The sequence below is a fragment of the Felis catus genome, chromosome C2 (genome assembly GCF_018350175.1).
Source record: "Felis catus isolate Fca126 chromosome C2, F.catus_Fca126_mat1.0, whole genome shotgun sequence".
NCBI classification, from domain to species: Eukaryota; Metazoa; Chordata; class Mammalia; order Carnivora; family Felidae; genus Felis; species Felis catus.
The window spans coordinates 89,472,651-89,486,685 of record NC_058376.1 but is presented as its reverse complement, the minus strand read 5'-3'; the positions used below and the strand labels follow the sequence as shown (position 1 = coordinate 89,486,685).

The 14,035-nt window shown below is 40.3% G+C and overlaps 1 long non-coding RNA gene and 1 pseudogene across 1 annotated transcript in view; both read right to left on the bottom strand.

Moving 5' to 3' along the window:
* Positions 1-14,035, bottom strand: part of LOC109503563 — a 538,043-nt gene that overhangs the window by 468,011 nt on the left and 55,997 nt on the right. The window lies entirely within an intron of this gene.
* On the bottom strand, positions 6,821-10,989 carry LOC123380020 (annotated as a pseudogene).

The window sequence follows — 14,035 nt, the reverse complement described above, 5'->3', positions numbered from 1 at the left end:
GTCCCTCTTTATGAGTAAGACAAGAGACCATGGACGCAACTGTCTGAAGCACTACCTATCACTCATCCTTGTTGCCAATTCCCAGAGCAATTAGGAGAATGTAATTATAAGTGTCCAAAAATCTCTGAAATATTTCAAGCATCATTCACTAATATTAGTAGCACATTTATTTAATTCCAAGCATCTCTCTGTATTTGATAGATTGTAAAGAGGAATTTATATGAAATGAGACAGGATACTTCTTCCCCTATTAAAATGAATATAAATAGCTTATGAATGATGGTTCACTATAACAATATGCATAACAAATGCACTTCACAAGTAACTGAAGAATAGGCACCTAGTGTTCTAAACTCATGAATATTTGGGGAAATTAAGTAGAGCACAGAATGTAAATAGAAGGAAGGGGAGAAAATAAATACTTCTGCAAAAGCATATCTGTAAACAAAAGCCTTAGAGTTGCATTTGTGTTTTTCTGCTTTTTCATTCTTTAGCATGTTGTGTCTTTAAAAAAGAATTTTATGTATATATGTATATATATAAAACATCTATATCTACATATAGATAAATATAGATCTATGTCTGCCTGAAGTTTTAAAGCAGTTTGTAAAATAAACTGATAGCCAACAGAGCATATTTAGACAAGCTATTTAGTATTCTGGTCCTAATGGGTTAAGAGCCTCAAGTGAAATATTCTGATCATACGTGTTAATTTCATACCTCCAACGCGATCTGGCAATGCTTAAGCTCACATATTCTTGCAAATTACTGGAAATACAACATTCCCATGAGACAAAGTGACAGCTATGAAATTAAGTAGTTTAAGCCAAAGACTCCAACAGCTACATTAAACAAACACACCCCCAGCAAGTTTCTCTGCCCCACTCGTGCAAATGGAATACAATCTCATCTAAACAGCAACTCATAGCTCTCTGCATTCAATATTAGAAAATAATGTAAATCTCTGGCTCTGTTTTATTATCTTTCCAGGACCTTCTTTCCTTTCTTCCAGGAAAGTAGGTAATCAGGGCACAAGAATGGGGAAAGTCCTCATTGGTCAGGTTCAGATAAATCTGGTATGATTTAAAATAGCTAGCTACGGGTTTTTTTTTTCTTAATGTTTTTTATTTTTTGAGAGAGGGAGGGAGAGAGAGACACAGGCGGGGTGGGGGGGGCAGAGAGAGAGGGAGCACACAGAATTTGAAGCAGGGTCCAGGCTCTGAGCTGTCAGCACAGAGCCCAACACAGGCTTGAACTCACAAGCTGTGAGGTCATAATCTGAGCCGAAGTCTGACAATCAACCGACTGAGCCACCCAGGCGCCCCACTAGCTATGGTTTTCAATCACAGCTTAGAAGTTGTTTCTTAAGTTTCTTTAAGAAAATTTACTGTGTGTTATTTTTAAATTATTAACTGATTATTTTAAGAAGTAGAATCCTTCCATTAAATAAAACAAACAGGTGTGATTTTAGTTTTGACCATAAATTCTTTTTCAGACAGAAAGATAAATCCTTCCTCAATAGGGACAGCTGGGCCAGGGTCCCTATCTTGCTTTTAGTTGCTTTTTGTACATCACTGAAAAATTGGGGGCTAAATATATTCCCTGTCTGGGTTTTGTTGCCCTGGTTGGGAATCCTTACCAGCTCTTACCCTTTCTCCTCTCCATCCTGGGTACATTGTTACAGTTGTGGGCTTCATGTGGTATCCTTGACTGTGCTACGAGGCTGCTCTGCTGGTTTCTACTAGGCCACACTTACTTTTTTTTGCTTGCTGTGTTTACTCTCCACACGCAGTCTGCATCCACCCAAAGCCAGAATATCACTTCTCTCAAGGGAGACTGGGGCTCCAGATTTTACAAAAAAAGGCTTAAGGTTGGAGTCTGCTTTGAACTTGAAGATGCAATTGCACTAGATATCACCTATCAAAGAGAAGCTGATGCATATTATGGGGGTTACCCTACAGTCCCACAGCCTCCCTGCTAAAATCTCCAGTGAATCTAGCCCACCAATCTAGCCACCTGCCCCGTGGGAGGCTGAAACTATCATTCACATCTTTCTTATGCTCCAAGTCCTAGTGATAAGGAGAGGGTTATTTATTAACATCAGGGAATCTGGAGCTCAGGAAGAAGAAATCCCTACTGTAACAGAGGGAAAGAATTAAGATTAAGTGTAATATTTAACTCAGCAAACTTCCAGAATATCTTTGAATTCATTTGTATTCCCTCCGTGTAGACTCAGACTTTCCAGGAGAGTACCTCAGTTGAGTCACCTGCAGCAGGGGAATAACGAAGATAGCTACTACACTGAGCTTGCATGTGGATCAAATGAGGTAACACATGGAAAGTACGTAGAACAGTTTCTAGCACAGAGTAAACACTCAAAAACTTATTTTTACTCTATTAAAATTTAATCTAGTCATTTCATTTCTCCCACAGTTATAAAATGTATCCCCCTAATGAGAGTTTTGTTGAAGTCAAATCTATGCAAAGCATAATAAAATTCTTTCTTGAAGGAGTAGGCAGCCTTGCAGTAAGAATTTAACCCTTCCTCTGTCATGTGCGGTTTAGAGAGCAAGAGCATAGCTTCACCATGTGAAACCAATAGCAATTACTGGGTAGAATGTGTTCTCAATGAGACCACCATTATACCCAAAGCCCCTATGCTTCCTGGAAGAAACTGCATCTCAAATCTCAGTCAGTCATGCTGTAAGCACAGAATGAGAAAAAGACATGAGACAATGCCAAAAAAAAGACTTCAACAAATATGCCTGTTTTGAAATGGTTTTGCAACAAAATAAAAGGCATAATTCCCTCATTTTACCTGCTTTCTTGTGGTAAGTGAGGTAGGAATGGCATTGATTTTCACATTTTTCTTTCTCTGATCACGACACACTGTCAACAAATTTTTTAAAGCCACCTTCATGTGCTGCTCACACTTACATTACTTCCTGAGGTTTCAAAATTTTAACTATATGAAAGCAGCTGCCTGGGATCCAGCAGCTAGGCATTAAAGTTGACATTTGCAAACATCATTGTTTCACTCCCAGTTCACAGGCATTTTGACAAGAAGAAAATACAAACCTTCACTCATTCCAGAGAGAGTGAAACCAAATGATTTACATGGTAATGGTCAAAGGTTAAATTCACATGTTTCATAGCTTCCTTGCCAACTTTAGTCAAACCTCTGAAGCGTAACTACAGAAATCCTTGGTCTTCCTATATCCCCTGTGAACATAGATGAAATAAGCATTTTAATGATAACCTTTGAGGTCACGAGGTTTGGTTTCCATATACAAGATCACTTACCTAAACATGTATATATGCAATAGAAATCATTTTAAGTGTAAGAATTTAGAAAAATGAACTACTATGCAAATAATACCTTGAATGTTCTTTGATACAAATGTTTATATTTATTTAACATAAATTATATCTCCTGCCGTTGAAAACTGGAGTACATTTTGGTTGAGTATAAAACAAAAACAAACCAAAAACCACTCAAATCCCAGAATGGCCAAGTGGAGAGCATGTTCAAATAGGACCTTTAGGTATGCAGATGGAATTGTGAAAATGAAAAAGATATCTCTAAAAGTATTTAGGTGACTTTGGGGAGAATTTTTTTAAAGAGATTGTATTTAAACTAATTGCAGAACATTTTCAGAATATTTACCATTTGCTAAGGGAAACTGTTTATTATTAAAGCTTATAGTTCTGGTTTCGTGTATATGGGAATGTCCCTGTTAGTTCAAAAGTCTCAACATCAATGTTGCAACATCCCAACATACCTTCAACAAGGTGATGCTGCTAATTCACCCAAGCAAAATGAATATGAGTTTACATTTTTACACAGGAAATTTTGAGGAACATGACCTTAGATGAAATTCATTGCTTCAAAGGGAAAATTCCCAAGGTAGACGGCATCTGAGAACAACTGTGTTCATTGATACAAACACACCAAGACCTCACTTCCAACTTCTGGAGACTGGTCTATGCCTCCAGGAGTTCCTTTCTTTGCTTTCCTCAGGCACAAGTCTAAGCAACTTAAGGAAGCTGCAATACAATAGTTTATCCTCTATTTCTATTTTTGATAGATCAAGAGCTGTAACAAGGAAAGTTCTTACCCCATGGTGCTTCAGTTGGAATACATTTACAAAATTAACTTTGAAAAAAATTGGAGTTGATTAGTTACATTAGATATTCTGTCAACAAATCCAACTCATCCTAATCAGTCATAATTAACACTGATGTTTGATGAGAGGTACAAGTAAGAGTAGCAAGTTGATGTGCTGAGATGCCCCTCTAGGGAACTGGGTAAAGCCTGCTCATTATCTTCCACTTGAAAAAGAAGTGTGTTTGCTGCTTTGGCCAAATTGACAAAAGAAATATATGCCCAAACTCAAGTGGATACAAGAATATTTGGTACACTTTTAGCAAACGTGACAAGTAGGTTTTAGTTTTATCAAGGAACAGAGTGTAAATGTCAAATGCCAAAGTCAAATGCCAACTAACCCATGCTTTCAATTATAGTTCTTCAGCCCAAGAATAATAGAGAATAGCTCCCAGCAAGTGCAGCAATAATTAAATTAGCATGCTTATAGGGCCTACAATAATCCCTTGGATGACAGAGGCAAAGCTGGTCATGGTGTTACACCAGACATATCCCAATAGCCCCAGATTGGCAAGGAGGGAGTTTCTAGAATGATTTGCTCCTTATCAGCATGCAACAAGACCACCTAAGCAGACAGCATTCCCTATAACTTGAGTCCCACCAAGAATCAATACTGCCTTTTCTATAACTCACATCCATCAAAGCTTTACAAAACAAATTTTTTAAGCACCAAATTCCTTGTAGTTCTGCTAGACAGAAAGGAGAGAAACAGGATCTAATATCTGTGGCTTCATCAGGGCTTAAGACTTTCCTTCCACCCCTGCCTGCCTCCCCTGGAACCAAGTTCTCCTCTCTCACTTGGATTTTCTATCCTTCTTTTGAAACTACTTGGTTCTCAGCTGTCTGCAGACATGCAAGTCTTTCCATTCGAACTCTCCTTCCTCTAATGCTTCACTATCCAGTTACTGTTTAACTACTGGCATCTCATTCCCACTGTCTTCACCCTGCTTGAATTTCTCCTCCCTCAACCCCTTCCCCCATCCCCTATCTAAGATTCTTTCTTGAAGGCAAATGTGGTCACTACAGGTAGAGACCCTAAGGGTGCCCTCTTGTTTTTCATAAAGAATGTTTTCTTTAGATGTTTTTTCTGAAGTCTTCATTTGTTACTTTCATTCTACGTTCTCTCAAAGCCATCAGACCCACCTGGGTGTCTTCATCTGTTGGCCATGTGCAGTGCTCTCCCCCCAGTAAAGTGAGCTCCTTCTGAGACAGAGAGACAGAGAGAGAGAGAGAGAGAGAGAGAGAGAGAGAGAGAGGAAGAAAGAAAGAAAGAAAGAAAGAAAGAAAGAAAGAAAGAAAGAAGGAAGGAAGGAAGGAAGGAAGGAAGGAAGGAAGGAAGGAAGGAAGGAAGGAAGGAAGGAAGGAAAGAAAGAAAGAAAGAAAGAAAGAAAGAAAGAAAGAAAGAAAGAAAGAAAGAAAGAAAGAAAGAAAGAAAGGAGGGAGGGAGGGAGACTCTTTCTTCCTTCTTGAAGCCTTCTCTGGGACATTTGACAGAGCTGACAATCCATGTTTTTATCTCTTCTTCCCCATGGTACCAGCAACACTAATTCTCTCAACTTTCTAATCAACGTCTTGGGCTTACCCTCTTCTTCCTCTCAAGCACAGATTCGTTCCCAATGGGTCCCTGAGGCTCTTTATCCTCCTTCCTCAGTCCTCTCCATTGACAGTCCCTTCTATCACTAAAAGTGACCACTTAAATCAAATGCTCATTTGCATACTCCCTCAGGTCCCTGGTAGAGTATAAACAGTAATATCCGGAAGAATTTATTTTCTTTTCCACTATAACTAATATTAAAACATATTCCTCTATTAAAAAAATATAAACATCAATTTGTACACTTAAAATTTTTCTCATTTAACTGAATATTTGTCAAGCTCAGTTTCAAAGTTAAAAGAACACATACATGTTGAAAAATAAAATTCAAAATTAAAATAAATGTTTAGATGAAGCATAAACTCTCCAAGAAAATTTGCTTCTTAATTCCTTCCTCCTCGAACAACTCTAGTCAGGGCCTCATATACTCTTGTTTCACAATGACAATATCTTCATGAAAGATCCTTTATGGCTCTCCCACAAGACCCTCACACTCCAACTGAAGTCTCCTCCCCTCCTAAGCCTGCTTCTATTCCTAGAGATCGTATCTCTATCGGCAGTACCCCAAGTGTGATAATGACCCAGTCTCAAACTTGTAATTCCTTTCTCTTTGTATTTGCTGTGCCAAAGCAGTTGCCAACCATGCACACTGTGACCAGACTTTCATCAGTTTTCTTATCTCCATTCCTACCTTTATTATCCTTCTAGTTCCTACTTCTTTGCCTCAAGCACTGCAACAGTATCTTAAACAATCTGCCTCCTTTTTGCCAACCATATATTTCCACTCTCAAAAACTTCCTATGGGGCACCTGGATGGCTCAGTCAGTTCATCATCCGACTTCAGCTCAGGTCATGATCTCACGGCTCATGAGTTCAAGCCCCACATCAGGCTTTGCGCTGACAGCTCAGAGACTGGAGCCTGCTTGGAATTCTGTGTCTCCATCTGTCTCTGCCCCTTCCCTGCTCATGCTCTGCCTCTGTCTCTGTCTGTCTGTCTCTCTCTCTCAGAAATAAACATTAAAAAAAATTTTTTTAATAAAAAAACGTCCTGTGAGGGGCGCCTGAGTGGCTCAGTTGGTTGAGGGTCAACTTCGGCCCAAGTCATTATTCTCGGTCTGTGAGTTCCAGCCCCACATAGGGCTCGCTGCTGTCATGCAAAGCCGGCCTCGGATCTTCGGTCCCCCTCTCTCTCCGCACCTCCCCCTCTTGTTCTTTCTCAAAAATAAACAAACATTAAAAAAAAACTTCGGGTGATTCCCCACATCTATTGAATAAAGATGGAACTCCTTAGCCTGGCATACAAAATCTTCCCCAGTCTAGTCATAGCTTACCTGACCTTTTCCTACTTTTATCCTCTAAAGTTGTGACATGCTCACAAAAACATCTCATTCGAGCTTTCTACCAACATCAGCATTTTTCCACATACAGAAAAAAAGCAAAGTGAGGGTTAAGCACTTCACCACATGAACATTCCAATGAACAAAGTTTGGTTCTGAAATCCATCATGCCCCTTTATCCAAGAGGGGTGTCCTCCATCAGAGTGATGACCTGTGTTAAGCAGGGCACAGCATTTGCTGCAGAGGCTGAGAGGTTTAATTTTACTCTAACTGCTCCCCTCTTTTCATGTACAGCACCGCTGCTAAGTCCCTTGGGCCTATTGGATTTCCATGTATGTGTATTTCTTTGCTTCCGTGTGATCTCAGCGGGGATAAATGAACCTAAGATATTAAAATGTAATTTGTTCAGATCTCTGCCTTTAGGGTGAGCACTAAGATGCTGCCATCAGCCAGAAAATTTGTGATCTAATTTGGAAGCAGTGAACCATGCTGTCTTCTCTCAGACACTTGAGAAAGCTGCACTGAGTTCCCACTTTCCCATGGTTTTGTAAAAGCTTTTCTTTTGAGCCATAAACAATGTTGATTTTTTTTTTCTCCACCTTGCCATTCCAATAAAGATTCGCCTAGTAAAGACAGGGAGTAGGAACTTCACTTTTCAGTTGTCACTCTATTGAAATACCATGTTGCACAAGCAACGCATCTTTAGTCTCTCGACTGGGCTCTACCAAAGACCATCCCACCTTGGCCTACTTTTTACCTAGACAGTTTGGAGGAAACCTGTCCCCAGCATTTACAGACAGATTCCTGGGATCGGCACCGAATTGGCTTACACGAAGATTCTAAATTGACAGTTTCCGTATGCTCTGAAGGAGATTTCTTACCCATATATCATTAGGTTAAAATCTTCAATACTATCGCTAAGCCAAAATCAAAGATTTTTGTTTTCCTGTAGAAAATTTTACCAAAGCTAGCTCCCTCCCATCTTATCCCACTTAAAGACAGATTGTCATTACTAGTTCATTGGTTTCTGTAGTCTTAGGTTTGGTTTCTCGGCAAAAGAAAAACATATGCAGGGCTATAAAAAATATCACGTGCAATTCTGGACTTTTTTAACTCTAAGATTTGGTTAAGTTGGAAATGGAAAGCACTGGACATGGTTTTGTTTAGAAGAACTCAGCATAATAAGCAGTTGGATTAAACCCCATTTAAGAACGAACCACAAGCTACAAATGAGCTGCTGAACTTCACAGACAGGATCTGAGAAGAGAGACTCAGAGTCCTTTTGGAGTCTGAAGCATCCTCATAACTTCCTGCCATCCTCAAAGAAAAAAGGTGAAGAACAGGGTTTAACTGCATAAATGAAATTTAATTCAGGAAGATGCTGGTGTATTATTACTGACACTAACAGGCACACACAGAGAGGGAAAGAAAGTAAACAAAAACGAATGTCCCCACACTAACTTCAGGGTAATACAATAGCAAAATGCTAGGCTAGCTGTTGAAAGTCATGTGCTATTGTTGGTATTTCCTTTACAAAAGTCTAGCAACTTCCTGAAATACAACTTTTTTTCCAAATTAGATCTAGAGGAGAAAGCACTAGAATCCTCAAGTCTTCAGCATAAAAGTAACTGAGTCACACATTCGTTGGCCGCTGCAGACATCAGCAAGATGTCTTTTATGAATACTAATTGACTGATAGCTTCTTAACAATGCAACAACAAGGGATTTGAGGCTTTTAAAATAAGATGTTGCCTTGCCATTCAGACAGTAAATCTGACAGAAAGCAAATAAAATTCCTAGCAAATGCAGCAGGCTTACAGACTACCAAGTGTATTAGCGAGTGACAAGGAAGCCTTTGAGGGCCCAGTGTCTCACCTTTAAACAACAGTAAAACAACAGGACAAAGACACACCCTTTAAAATTCTGTTCTCCGCTACATCTCATGTTTCATCCAACACTGGGTCTCAGTCCCTTCCCGCAAAAAAACAGTGTGGTTTGAAGGACAGAATGATGCCCTGTGCTACGAATTTACATGTTTTAACCCCTCAATCTAATTTTGAAAGACAACTGACAAGGATGATAGTAGGGTTGGGGTAGGTCTTTAATGCTGGAAATGGGTATATGTCCTCCTTTATTTCTTTTTTTTTTTTTTTTTTTTTGTATATGCAGCCTATTGCAATGTTCTCCCTCCCTTAAGGTAGCAACGATTCTGTGCAAATTATAAGAACAACTTTGCAAGCCTGATTAAAAGGCATATCAATTTCTAGGCATGGGTTTTATTTTTCAATCGCATTTTCCTCTGTGAAAACCTTTATTAGATTCTTAGCTCTAAGTGTGTTCTGACCATGTAATTTAACAGAATGCTGCACTTCCATAAGCCTATTTTCATCACGCAGTCGATTGTTCATCATGAATATAAATATAATCCATAGGCTCCAACAAAATGTGCCACACTCTCAGGACTACCTTAAAATAAAAGTTGTGTACATTGTCACTGAGAATGACACAGCCACATTACCTGTATTTCAAATTGTACTGATTAAGCTTTTCATACACCCAACCCATTCGACAGAGATAATTAGATAGCATAGGAAGCTCTAGCATTATAAAATCAAAGAACTTAAGTCTCATTGTAAGCTCTAAGTGCCAGTCAGGCTCCTGTCTCTAATGTTTATAGGGCATGACTGCCACCTACTGGCAGACTTTAGACACTGCAACATCTAACTGAGTCCCACCGACTTCATCTTTACAATCTAACCAAGGCAGGGCTTTCCCCCAGAGCCGAAATGCACCAGTTTCCGTTGTTTTGTTTTGCTTCTGCCAAGAGATTTTTTTTTGAAAGGAATGGATTTTGAGGAGAAAAAACAAGGAGCAGAAAGGTATGGAATAGAAAATAAATACAAAAGCAAGCTGTTTCGCTGTTCTATAGCCACAATAATGCGTACAGAAAATGCCCTGTACAAAATACAATAAAGGTCCAAAGATTGAGCCATTCCCATAGGCAAGGCCGAAGACATCAGTGCTTGAAATTTAGGCTTTTAGTCCTTGTTTTGGGATGGATCACTGGGTTTGTGGACAAACCTATGGGCATAGTCCATGCCTTTAACTAGATTTAAACAGAACAAATGGCCACCTGGCCCAGGTAGAAGTAGATGAAGTGTTTGGTTTCATGTGTCACAGAACTACTTAAGTTCCTCCCCACAATGCAGTAGCAGGTGGGTTTGTACTTCTCATCAAACTCCTTCATAAGGGCCGCAACAGCCTTCTCTATGTTCTATTTCTCCAACACCTGAGTAGTACGCTCCGCCAGGTCCTGTTGCATTTTCTCGGGCATACGGGCATTTTTTTTTTTTATCACAGCTTCTTGGTGACACATGGTTGCCATGGGTGGGACTGGCCAACTGCAACAGTCTCCTGGGGGAGGGGCTGGCGATGCTCAGCCCCGGCAGGAGTGGCCATCCCTGCCGAAGCCTTGGCCCATCTCTGAAATGCACCAGTTTTGTTAGGTATACAGCTTGCCTCACTAGGTAGTATGGTTGCTGACTTGCAGCTGGACAACATCACAAAGAGCCCACGTTGCATTATGCCCTGTCGTCCACAATGTTGTTTTATCTCAAGGCTAGTTCCTTTTAGAGCTTTAGGATGCTTCCAGTAGAAATCTGGGCCACATGGCATGCTATTCACATTCAGTGGGAGAGAGAGAGAATGGTTCTCAGAAGGATCCTAGGAGGGAGAGAAGGATTTTTCCCATAAAGCTCTGAAAAACCATTTCTCTTGGCTCATTGGTTGAAATACTGACACATGTCCATTCTTTTTTTTTTTTTTAACGTTTATTTATTTTTGAGACTGAGAGAGACAGAGCATGAACGGGGGAGGGTCAGAGAGAGGGAGACACAGAATCTGAAACAGGCTTCAGGCTCTGAGCTGTCAGCACAGAGCCCGACGCGGGGCTCGAACTCACGGACCGCGGGATCATGACCTGAGCCGAAGTCCGCCGCTTAACCGACTGAGCCACCCAGGCGCCCCCACATGTCCATTCTTAAACTGGCTGACTCCAAGATTAATCTGATTGGTTTAAAGTCTTAATCATGATCCTTCCCTGGAGCAAAATGGAGTCAGCTTCCTCTGAATCCCATGGGCTACATGAAGGAGGAAAGTAGACCTACACAAAGTCCATGTTTATTAGAAAAAATAAAGGAGAGAATGGAGGTGAGGCAGGCAGCTAATAAGCACATGGATATATAGTGGTCCTGTCTGTGAACATATATATCAGTATGCTGAATTGTTCTCAATTAAAAAAAAAAAAAGAATCCTTGAAATATTTTTTTTTAAAGAGACATTTTTCTGGCAGTCCACATACAAAGAATCCAATATGCTTCAACAGAAATGTTACATGTTTAGGTTTATTATGACATAAAACTTCTGTATACTTTCAAATGGTTTTTAATGTTTATTTATATTTGGGGGGAGGGAGAACAAGTGGGGGAGGGGCAGAAAGGGAGGGAGACACAGAATCCAAAGCAGGCACCAGGCTCTGAGCTGTCAGCACAGAGACTGATAGGAGGCTTGAGCCCACGAGCTGTGAGATCATGACCGGAGCCGAAGTCAGATGCCCAACCAACTGAGCCACCCAGGCACCCCAAAAACTCCTATATACTTTCAGAGCATGATACAGTTCAGGCAACAAGAACACAGTTAAGTGTTGGATCTTAGTTGGATCTTAGTTTCCCTACCTATTAAATAAAAGATGAACTAGATAAGTTCAAAGGTTTCTCCCCAGCTATGTCATTCTGTGTGTTTTAATCTATAGCCACTGATATGACCAAGTGAATATACTTAACAATGTGCATGTTTTTATTCATCATTCAAGTAAGTATTGACCTCTTGGTATGGACTCTACTTGGTACAGAACTGACAAGACTCACACAAAGGTGAAGCAAGTTCTTGCTTTCCAGAACCTTCAGTGGGGAGAAAAGGCAGATATAAGAAAATATTAGAAGACACAGCAACAAACAGTAGCAAAGCAACCACAGAATGGAACAAAGGAGGAGTATCCTAAGCAGGAATAGTGAGGTGAGGGGAAGATTAGATTCAAGCCCCACCTAGGAGAACAGGTATGACTTAGAAGACGGAACAAAATGGGGCGGGGGGGTGGGGGGAGCGGATACGCAAACACTGCAGGTCAGGGATTGGTTTCATATGTTTATGAAACTATGAGTAGATAAGACAGTTATAATGATGGACGACGTTGATGATGATGCTTGATGGGGTGATAGCTGCAGGTTACCTCGACCTACCAAGGGCCAGCACTTAAGTTACAGTATTTCATATCATCCTCACAATAACTCCAGGAAAGAGGTGTCATAAACCACATTTAACCTTCAGCTTACCCTGCCCATAGTTAAAAAAAAAAAAAAAAAGCAGCAAATCTCTGAGTAGAACACAATACTCTGTAAGTTCAAAGAGCACAATGCCTTTACCACACTACCCTGCCTCTTTGAAATGCAGTGGCTCTTAGCATCCCCATGAGCCTGAAAGGCAGGAAGTCAAGAAATCAGGCTGTACCTCAATTTCTATATGAGGGCCAATTTAGAAAAACAAAAACTTTTATGGCAAGGCTACATCTTCTTTCATACAAATGAAAATAGCTTTACTGATCTCATAGAGAGAGGGGCATCTTCAGTTGAAGAAAGATACAGAGTTTCAAATTTTATATTATCTATTGATTAAATAGAATTTTGACAATGAAAACAATGGCATTGCTTGTTAGCCACTGAAATGTAAATATCCAGGCATGTTTGAGAAGTAGTAACACAGAGGCAGGCTTTTATCTGGAAATTGGATTGAGGAGCTCTATTCAAAGTTATGCAGCCCCTGGGTTGCTGGCTACTGTGTGTGATGTGCTGCTTGGAGAGATCAAGAGAGACTCCTCGCTGACCTCCCACCCTTCACATATACCACACATCCACCTCTGTCACCTACGAAACATCACCACTACAGGATATTCGGTTCAACACAGCATCTATCTGGGGCCCTTCTGATGGTTTCTGGGGTCCAGGCACACGCTGGTCAGGATCACCCTGTAACATTTCTATAACATGAACACACACACAAAACTCCATCATCCAGTCAGCACTGTTCAAATGGAAATGAATTTCCCACCACTGCCTGAATTCCCAAACACACTCCCCAGGAAGTCATGTACCGTGACTGCTGAACTTCTTTCACCAGCCACCGTTCCCTCCCCTACAATTGTAAAAAATGCCTTTTGATCTGTGACCTGCATTTAAAAACTGACATCTGGTGGTTAGGGTGGTAATTAGGCATCATTTAAAAGTTATTTCTGCCTTGTTAACTGAGGTACTCTGTGATCAAATTATGGGATAATTTAGAGGAATTCAGGCATATTGATTGTATAATCTATAATGTGTGTAATTAATAACTACCCCCTAAAAGCTCTGTGTGAGAAATTGTAAGGGTTCATATTAGACAAAAGTCAAGGTTTGAACAGTACTTTCTCCTCAATGTCTTTCATTAACAACACATAAAAGGGAAAGCTTTCAAAGGGGATGAAATCAAGTTTTGATGCCAGAATGTATTGACTATGTTGTACAACTTGTATCCCTAATGGCCACACACTCGTGTCATTTGGGAATCTTCTTGCACTGGGTGCTTAAAGTGTCAGTTCTCTAGGATTATACATCTTTGGGGGTACTCTGGCTGCTGGCCTCTTACAGACAGTGTCTCTAACCACTTTTGGGTTACAAAGGCATGCATGGGGGTGCCAACATTACAGGCTGGCTGATCTTGCAATGAGCTCATGCCAGCAATTTTAAGAGCATATGCTGTTTCTACTTGTGCCTCAATTAACAGCAACAATCCTATTGGTTGTAGTAAAGGTGACAAGGGTTAGATCTCTGTGTCCTCAAGAAATACGCA